Source organism: Vanessa cardui, chromosome 15 (assembly GCF_905220365.1).
Source record: "Vanessa cardui chromosome 15, ilVanCard2.1, whole genome shotgun sequence".
Taxonomy (NCBI): Eukaryota; Metazoa; Arthropoda; class Insecta; order Lepidoptera; family Nymphalidae; genus Vanessa; species Vanessa cardui.
The window spans coordinates 5,002,090-5,012,960 of record NC_061137.1 but is presented as its reverse complement, the minus strand read 5'-3'; the positions used below and the strand labels follow the sequence as shown (position 1 = coordinate 5,012,960).

The following is a 10,871-nucleotide window of genomic DNA, read 5'->3' as shown; positions in this document are numbered from 1 at the left end:
GTATTTAATAAATTAATCATCTGCTGTGTCGTAGTCAGGAAGCTTAGCAGAAGAGAGATATATCTCTCTTTGGTCCCAACGCAATTGATTGGGCAATGGCAATTGTTAAATAAAAAAGGCGAATAGTATAAAATATAACTGAAGAAAAAAAAATCTACCACTGTAAACTACTCGGCCCAAGTTATTGGTATCAAGGGTGGTATACCCTTGATATCAGTAAAGACATATTTTTAAAATACATAAAGCACACAAATAAAGTTGTAAATATCGATCATTGATTGTCCTGCGAATTTCTTTCAAGTGTTATAATAAATCACATGAAAACATCGTCTTTTAATATTATAGAACAATATATATGTTAGATAAAATAAAAAACATATTATTTTAATTACAAAACCTCTTGTAAATAACAATTAAGTTAATTTTAGACGGTGACTGTCCTTTTACTTATAAAAAAATGAGATGTCATTGCCCTTAAATCAGTAGTTTTATTACACAATTAAAAGCGTGAATTGCTGATTAGTGAGGTGGAATATTACCGTGGGCCACATAAAAAAAGTCACCATTGATACTATTACATCTTGGGCCCTCTTATTCAATTGCCTTTGACCTTGATCCCAAAAGCAATTGGGCCAATTGTTGCGTTGATTAGTTTTTCGGACTTACCTACGCTTCCTTGTTACGTACCTATACTGTATTTGTATTTTTTTTATTTAACTTAATGTTTAATATTATTTTACCTTTATGGAATTGATTTTGATCAATAATTTTATGTAAAAATATATCATTAAGTGTGTAAATTATAATGCAATCGTTGCCAGAAATTCTAAATCGGAAAAAAATCTTATTCCCAATTTACCTACATGTATGTATGCATGTAATATGTTGGTACCCCTGTGTTTAAAAAAATACACAATTAATATCATTAAATGTTTAGGTAAATTATAACGCAATCGTTGCCAGAAATTCTAAATCGGAAAAAAAAAACTTATTCCAATTTACCACCATATATGTAATAATCCAAAATCTATGATTATAAACTCCTGAATTATTGAAGTAACTAAATAAATATATTCGCTATTAAATACAAAGTACTAAACTAATCCAATAAACTCTTTTATTACTATTTCTATCCTGACAAAGTAGACAGATAATTGTTTTCATTAAATACATGCTTAAGTACTTTAGTGCAAGTACTTTAGAAGATTAAAACCTACAATATATTTATGTCATACATGTCTAAGAACTATCATACGATCACTTCTCTTAAAGGTATTCAATTAAAGAATATCAATGATAATTTAATCTTAAATACTCAGACAAGTAACTAATTGAGAGGGTCAGAAAAAACATTTGATGTGATATTTGCATGATTTATAGTTGGATATCTGACATTGGTGTTAATGAAGTTCGTTTGTAATTATTTCTTACTCAATTATGTTCGAACAATTAAACAAAACGAATGCTTCGTACAGACTAGTGGATTTCCTGCAAAACTTTAGGAATTTCCATAACTTTATGATGGGCTTAGTTTTGATTTAATTTTATTATAAACTGACAACGTTTCACTCAAAGCACGTTTTACATTTGTTTTTTTTTATACCTTGTACAGCCATAGCCCCGCTCTCTAACGGGCCAGTAACTTTTTCTGCTCCCTTAGAATAATTATTTGTTAATTCGTAACAATTTTGTACATTGGTATCAAGAATCCTCTTTAATTTTCATCACATCTACGGCTGTAGTTCTTCAAAATAAGACCATATAAGATCTTCAACGTGTAACTTTAGTCACATAATCACTGGGACAAAACCGGCTTACGCTAATTAATATATAAGATTTAACAGATTATATCAAAGGCATAAATGTACACCTTTCATACGTATATGCAAGAGATCAGTTGTCGAGGAATATTGCTCTTTCCTCTTTATTATTATTGATGATGTTTATTACCAAATTAGCCAGTCTTTCCGCAGCCCCATGTCTACAAAAGGTGATTATTAAATTACAAAGTACATGTATTGGTTTTTGAAATCACAAAACGTTTAATCACGATATTTATTTTGATTAAGACTTAGGTATACTTAGTATAAAACAACCACCATATTTGGAGATCGATAATATAATAATGCTTCTGACATTTTGGAGATTCATAAAGTTTTTTTGCAAGTGTTACGTTTTGTTAGAAAAGCGACATAAATGAAAAATTATACGATGAATAAATGAACGAATGTAATCAAAAACTGTTGCCCATTATAGTTTTAAAGTATCATATTAAACAAATTTTACAAAAAAAATTATCTTTATAAAATTAGTGTAATTATATTTTCTTTGTCATTTCTAGCAACATTAATATGTATCAAAAAATTAGTTAGTATTTGAACTAACTCTTTATTCTTTATCACTGTGTACATACGTTATAATTGTGATCTTGATGATTGAGTGTTAAAAAACGCTTAGGTCTGTATCTGCTGACTTTACTCCTAGAGCTCTAAACACGCATAATAAAATCGAATATGAAACATCCGTAGATCCCTTTCATCCTGTAATCATTCATAAGCCGACCGTTACACTGTAGTGAAATAAATCAGTGACTACTTGACAATTCACACAAGAAACTTGTCTAATTTTAAATAAAAATTAGGAGAGAAAATTCGAAAAAGGTATGTACTTTTCTATTATATTCAAATATTATTATAATATACATTTATTATTTTAATGCGCAATATAACGCATTAAAAATACTGATACGCATTTGATAGAGATGTAATAAACGTTTCGTATAAAATAAATAATATTTCATGTGTAGTAAACTAACCCAGATTTTTTAATTTTGTGACTTAAATGTTCATTCTACAAATTATAAAAAAAAACCTAACACACACACACATATCTCCTATTAAAGGAGTTCATAAAAGTTCACTCTCGAAATGAAATATATAATTTATAAAAACAATTGACCGTTCCACGTCGCTTTAAAAATGGAAAAGAATAAGATTTTCCTTTTAAAAAAAAAAAAAACTAATAAAAACTTCCTAACAGTAAGAATCTATTTCCGTAATAATTTAACAGAATTTTTTTTCTCCAAATTTATTTCATGCTGGTTTATTCCATAAAATAAAAAAGGGTCCAAAAAAATTTAAGGGCAAATTTATTATTACTCCGTCTTACCTTGATCGCATCCTTTATTTATTCTCATTCCGGTAAAATCAAAACAAATTCATACAATAGTTCGTTGTCACGTACAATATAATTCAAACTGCACATAATTATAATTCTCTTGAAGTTATCAAGAGTGAAACGTGTAGATCTACGCAAATAGTTTAATAACATTCCTTATCTTTCTAGTACAGTTCATTTGCCACGTTTATCAATTGCATTCGCTTGCATAAATACAAAACACTATTGGATTATTTCAAGTGCTAATGCGATGTTGGAAATGCATTGAAATTAAAATTAAACTGACCAGTGACTGGCCAACTATACATTATATAGAAATTTCTATATGTATAATATGGTTACATGGTAGAGATTACTAATAGGGATGTGGCGTAAGAAGAATTAAGTATCTCGTTTGCATATTCATCGACGTGATAGTGCTGTGTTGATACTAAAGATTTCCAGGGAGACCAGCCAACTAAGCAAGCAAAAATGTATGCGTAAACAGATGCACTTATAGGGTCATAGGTCATAGGTCATAGTCATTTCACTTTCCCTTTCATTATCCTATATATTTCGACACAACCCACGTTGGTCTTCCTGAGGCATGGGAGAGTCCACACTTGCGACTTCCAGAATTCGGGCCGTTAGTGAGAATTTGTCGACGGATGAATCAAAGAACTTTTATCGACCCGATTAGAACCCAGAACTTCAAGATTTGTGGCTATATATCACCTAGTCCCGCCATTATGGTCATTTAGAAATGTAAACCGATACGGTTAATGTTTGGATATGTTGTATTGGTTTAGAAAAGTGTAACTTTAAATTGTTGACCACGTTTTTTTTCTTCCTCTTCTCTTGGAAAAAAGGTTGAATTTGTTTTTTTTATATACATTTTTGTTGTTTTATTTACGTTCTACAGTTTAAGTCCTATACAGTTTTAGCCTATCGATAATGGAAGCATTGTTAGTTTACTTTGTGTATTGTTTAAATACTCTTTTACAATATTTTTAATAGATATGATTCGTTGAATTTCGTATACACAATATTTAAATAAATTAAAAAAATACGTTATTAATTGACTGACTGCTACAGACTATTTTCAAAATTTATTTAATATTTTGTAATATTCAGTGTATTCAAATGTATAGTAAAACATCAATCATAAGGAATACTTATATTATTACAATATAACCTTTTTTAACTTCTAAAATTTTCAAGCTTTTGAGAAGTTTAAGTATTCTGATTCTGAATTTCGGGAGATTCGACCGAACCCCAGCATTTGGCCGAAATTTTGTTTATGTGATATTTTTACTATCTGAAAACAAATTCATTTTCTAGTTGCACTCATGTTGCAGTACAAAATTGACAAGTCCACGTTTAGTATTTTATTAGCTAACTGGGTATTTGAACTTTAAAACTGTGAGTGCAGAGTGTGGGTTAGAGACATACAGCAATCATTGAAGTAGATATGTAAACAAGTCACGGCATGTTATTTTGTGAAAGTGCGACAAAATTGAAAGAAATCTTGAAGAACTTCAGCCGAAGTATTCATTTTTACCGCAAGTCCAGACAAACTTCATATTCGGTTCCAAACTCTTTCTGCCCATCGTGACAATAATTATGTTCTTCAATACACAGAATTGCTTGTGGCCCAATTTTTTACGGATTAATCGATTTCGGCGAGTAATCAATCAAAGTCAACTACTAGTCTAGGTGTGATTTTTTTTGTATTCACTTTTAATTAAGCCAGTCAGCTCTGTTAGAAAAATAAAGTTACATATACAACAAATATACCACAAAACATTTGAGGTCTTTATTTTTTTCCGAATCTCACTTGACGGATTTTTAGAATCGATTTTCGAATAGAAATCATCGATCGACAAAAAAAGTTTGTCGTTTCCCAAATCATGGTAGCAGTGCCACATAATATTTCCAGATTATTTAGGTTGACCTTCTGCAAGTATCGATCTGTTCACTCACGAAAGCCAACGAAAATAAATTATCAGCTTACCTTAGATCTGCCCTACCTTCAGCTCTAAACGAATTATTAGTAAGCGCACCATTATTTTTTATTTACTTACCAGACGATATAAGACAATAAATAAAAATGTAGCTTAAAAAAACAATCAACGTCATATAAAAAAGCTTAGTTAAAATTTCATTTACAAATTATTACAAGGATTAAACATTAACAATTAGCCTTCATCGTACTTGTCTTGAACAACGTCGGAATTGATATAAATCTAATCAGTTCTATTTTTAAATACTTGGTATATAAACACGTCAATTTATTAATATTTAACAGAGGTCAGCTTAGATATTTATACCATGATTTAGATAAGTTGCTTAAAGAATATCGTTTGAAGCAAATATATGCAAATATGCACTTAACTTAGTCTATTCACAAATTATATTTGTAGATAAAGGCTAATTAAAAAATCCGGTAGCGTAGTTAAAAATAGAAATACCAATTACTATAACGCAATAGCTAATTTAACGTAATTTTGTAAGATAAAGAATATATTAAATTTATTTTAAAAAGTACCGTAACCTGCAATTTAATATTAAGAGCTATTTGGTAAGCAAACAAAAGTCCTTCTTTACTCGTTCCCGTGGAAATTACACAAAGCATGTTAATATTTTCATTATGGTATTTCTGCATTTTTTATATGTGTGTACGTTTTTGGGTCAAAACTTGACATTTTTAATTAAGAAGATACGGCATCTTAGTAAGCGCTTCTTTTTAACCACATCAATAGAATCGACTTGTCACAAGCGCATTTATTAATATTCAGCGGTTACGTTTCATGAAAAAAAAAAATTCAAAAGGTGAATTCGTTAAGTAGATGATCAGCCAGGAACATTTGACAAAGCGAAAATATAAGGTCCCTAATACTATTTAAAATTTATTTTTACATAGATGGGGTAAGGGAAAGCGAATAATTATGATAAACGAATAAAGATTATACACTTAGGTAATATATCTAAAGGCGTGAGTTAGTGATGGGTGAGAAGACTCACCTAGGTCTACATATGGAGAGATCACGATGGATCACGATGGAGTTACAATGGTCTGGATGATAATCGGGTTCAGATGCGGTATCAGCTTCGTTCTACTATCCAACGTGGGGTCCAAAGGGGGAATAACGAGCATGTGTTTATACGCCGATGTGATCTACTTCATGTCACTATACGATGCTACTTGGGTCAATTCTATCAGCCGCAACAGGATATATTGCGGAGACCACAGAGACTCATAGTGGTAATAGCCAGACGAGATTACCGCGTGGAGACTTAGACTGAAACAACTTCTCGCGAGCTATCTACCCTGGGAACTCCAAGTTAAGGTGTTGGAGAAGTGCACCGCTTGTAGGTGGTTGCGAGAACAAACAGCAACTGTCTAAAGTCGGTGGAGGTGGAACGAGTCAGAACTGTGGCTCAGCGAAGCCTTATTCAGAGGTACAGGTAGAAGATTCACGGTTCCCTATATCGGATCTGGTGACAGTGTAGGCTCCGATCCCAGCTGAATCACTATATTGAGAGCCGTTGCGGCAAACTGACATTTAGGGTGTGGTAAGTGCTTATCGGACACATTGGAAATATCCTGTACTTCGAAAATAATGAGTGATCTCTATATAACATATTTCATTACATATTGGTTTTTACAAGTGGTGGAGAAACGTCTCACGTCAAAAAATAAAAAATGCTAAGGTCGGTTTAAAGACGTTATGGACTTTCCGAGGTATGGAAATGTAGCTACTCACAACACAGCCTAGCTCCGAACTGCTTACTGAGAATGTCTTGACAGGAAAACCCAACAACGAATGTGCCCCATGACGTTTAAAGTAACAAAACATTCCGAGTACATTTTAATATATGGGTCTTGTGAGTTATGAATATATTTCTTTTAATTAACTCAAAACTTTTTGAGCGCTATATGACGCTATTCGTTTAATTGACGCAAAGTTTAAGGTCGAATTTGATTGTCACATGACTTAAAAAGATATCACTTCAGTTGCGGTTACCGACAGAAAACATAACTTATTTTGGCTTAAAAAAAGAATTTTACTTATTATTTTTGAATAATAAGCCTAATATAAATGCAAAAATAAGTTTGTCTACGTTTGTCTGTTACGTTCTTGTGTACTCAGTATATTATCATGAAATTTCGCAATCAAGGGTACAGAAAAGGATGTTAAACTAACACAACACAAATTAACGAAATAAATAAATCTATAATACCTATTATAATAATTTCCTATAATTTATTCAATTAATAAATGATTAGTTAGCACTTATGGAGCTGAGATGGCCCAGTGGTTAGAACGCGTGCATCTTAACCGATGATTGCGGGTTCAACTCAGGCAAGCACCACTATATATACATATGTGCTTAATTTGTGTTTATAATTCATTTCGTGATGAATGGTGAAGGAAAACATCGTGAGGAGAGGAAACGAAATTCTGCCACATGTGCATTCCACCAACCAGCATTAGAACAGCGTAATGGAATATGTCCCAAAACCCTGTCCTTAATGGAAGAGGAGGCCTTATCCCAGCAGTGGGATATTTACAGGTTGTTACTTTACTTTCAATTTACTTTAGCACTTATGATGAAGAACATATTATAATTTCGAGTATTTAAAAGAAAATGTTGTTTTAAAATCTTTCTCTTATTATATAAGTAAAGCAGTATCGATTCCTCTAAGCGTGTCAACTCATTTATCTACATTTAAATCAACAACCTTCGATACATAAATAAAGTAATAATTATGACATCAGTTGTTGCTCTTTTTTCAAACGTTAATTCGACCATGATATAAAATTGCATAGACATTCCTTAATATGTTATATTTAGGCTTCTTAGAATAATGCTATAAGGAATATAGATTCTAATCGTTTGTCAATTTGTATTAATTACGCCAGTTAATTACACAACTTTTGTTTTTTAACATGGAAAAGTTACTTACATCTCGAAAATGACCATGACTATAAGACATTTGAATATATTTATTATTATATTATATTATTTAGTGTGAATAATTTTTCATATATACTACACTGCATCATTGGAGTTTCATTTATTTTATATATAGAACACGCTACCTGAGCCGACTGATGCAGAGATAAAAGAAACAAAAACCGATATTTTTCTATATAATATTATTCGGAGCAAATAAGCTGTATTTCACGCTCTGGCACTTTATAAAGTGTTCCAGCAAGGACTATCCACGATTCGAAACCGTTATAGACTTGTTATAGACAAAACATAAAGGACTTCAAACACTAATATAGTTGCTATTTAAAATTTAAGGTCGGGCTACCAACCTATCTCAAAAGGCTATTGGAAGCACACTCCTAGGATTAGGAAGGCCTCTGTGAGACGTGTTTGGTACTGGCCTGTTGTCGTTTATACTGTCGCTATAGGAAATGGAGCTTGGTACAATTCTGTGAAAATTCGGGTTCGAATTGCTCCCTGTCCTTGATCTTCTCGGGATAACATCTTGCACGACACACCCGGTCGAAATTAGAACGTCACTCATAGTGGACTGTTAAGAGATGTTGGGTATCAAGGTCAATATCACAAAACCGGAGGCTTAACGAAAGTCCTATTTAAAAGTCTGACTTTGAAGGGATCATAGAACCTCGGGCGGTTTTTTTTCTTTGTATTCGACGCTTTCTAGTCTTTTCCATCCCGATTTCACACTGGCCGTTTTTTTTTTCTACAGTGCTCTCGTGACAACGGAGCTATAGCGACTGATTTGAAAAATTATTGATATTACATGCAGTGCCAATTAATGTTATCTTTCGATCTAAAAAAATGTAGTAAGTGCCAACATAATTTAAAATCGTCAAAAAATTCAAAAATTATAGCCCATTAAGGCATTAATTTACTTATTTTTTCGATAACTTATAGCATTTCGAGAATGTAATACTTTGTTTTATTTTTTTATACTATATTTTCTATTTGAATTTAACTCTACGTAAATTTGTACTGAATTTAAAATTTACAAATACTTAATGATTTTATTTTACAATCGCTCTTAATAGGGCCGATTGAATCAAAATATTTACTTACAAAGTATTGATAATCAAATAACAAAAATAAAACTATAACGCCTACAAAATTATTTTTATTAATAAAAGTTAAATTATTTGAACTATTTGAGAACTTTTACAAAACGTAACCGGTAAGTAAAATGTTTTGTATAATATATTTTTAATACGACACATAATTTTTAACACCTATTTATAGGCATGTCTTAAAATACCAAACAAAAAAAATATGCAACATAAAAAAGTACAAAAACCGGAATATCGTTTGCGATTAAAATTTTCCATTCAGACATTTAAATTCCCGTTCATCCGTTCACGAATTGAACCTTCCAAGGTCGAATAGAAAACTCTAGAAATTTCCGGCAAATTTCGAAATGTTTTTACACGGTAACCTTTCACTTGCCTCACGAAGGTGAAAACGGCTTACCACCTTTGTTTAAATTGTAACAATTATTATTATTGTATAAGATTTTTGCTTCTCAATATCTTAGTATTCCTTCCTAGTGTTAACGAAAGTGAACCAACTCATTTATGTTGGTATATAATTTGTATTCCATAGCTATTAAATTATCATTTAATTATATATTTATAAACGTATCATAAAATAAATATTTAAAAAATATATGAAGTATGTGTCAAAAGTGTGGAGATTTTCATATCTCTTATAATACATATTTCACAGATAATTATAGTATAATATCTGCATGAATAGGTACATATGAAGGCTCTTTTTTATTATATCAATCAAAAAATATGTCCTGTAATTCAAACAAAAAGTAAACAATTCATTTCTTTACAAATACTTTAATTATTGATGAATAATTTATAACTTAACGTTAAACCGCTTAAACTATAACTAGTAGTAATTATATTAATTATAATGTACGTAAGCACACCTCGTATTGTAATACATACATGTTAAAAGTCAAGGATACCTGAACCTGACCTACAACAATGAATAAAACGCGTCGATACAGTTTTGAGTGCGATAAGATAATTGAAATTCAAACATAAAAATTTCCAAGGTCATGTTCGAATTGAATTTTTTGTACATGTTTTAATATATTTCATGACAAAAAATTTAAACGACACTTCTTTAATTGCATTGAGAGTAAAATTCCACCCAAGCATTCCATTTAGCCTTTGTTTATACTCGAACAAACACAGTTTGCACAAGTAAGCTCGCGCAAAAGTTCATTCGGTTTGTGTCATAGACCAGCTATAATATAGGATTCGCGGTTTGCATGTTTCTACTTGACAATACGGACATGTGCTCGATGACAACATTTAATTTTACAAGTGAAGTCTATTATAATAAGCCCCTACAGTGCTTGTTTGTCTGTCTGTCTTGTGTTATTTCATTAGTAAGTGATAAAATAGTGTTACAATTATAACGCAAACAACTACCTATTTTGTTGTTTGCGCGTGTATGAAACTTTTCGAATTCTATCCTTTCTTAAAGCTTGAAAGTAAAATTTTAGCTGCGCAAACGAAAACCATTACGCAGATGGGGAAAATGTGTAAAGGCGTTAACATGCTTTTTGCTCGGAATAATACTGCATACAGGATACAGGACAAATATATTACTATACATAATTAAAGTTTGCTTTTTAGAGAGAAATGTTACTAAACTAGAATATACAGGCATATACATTT

The 10,871-nt window shown here is 31.2% G+C and overlaps 1 protein-coding gene across 1 annotated transcript in view; it reads left to right on the top strand.

Moving 5' to 3' along the window:
• The first annotated feature begins 2,558 nt into the window (after positions 1–2,558).
• LOC124535590 (arylalkylamine N-acetyltransferase 1) overlaps positions 2,559–10,871 on the top strand; it is a 94,802-nt gene continuing 86,489 nt past the window's right edge. Inside the window, exon 1 of the mRNA XM_047111850.1 lies at positions 2,559–2,660. The gene's annotated coding sequence lies outside the window, so the exon portion shown is untranslated. The remainder of the gene's footprint in view (positions 2,661–10,871) is intronic.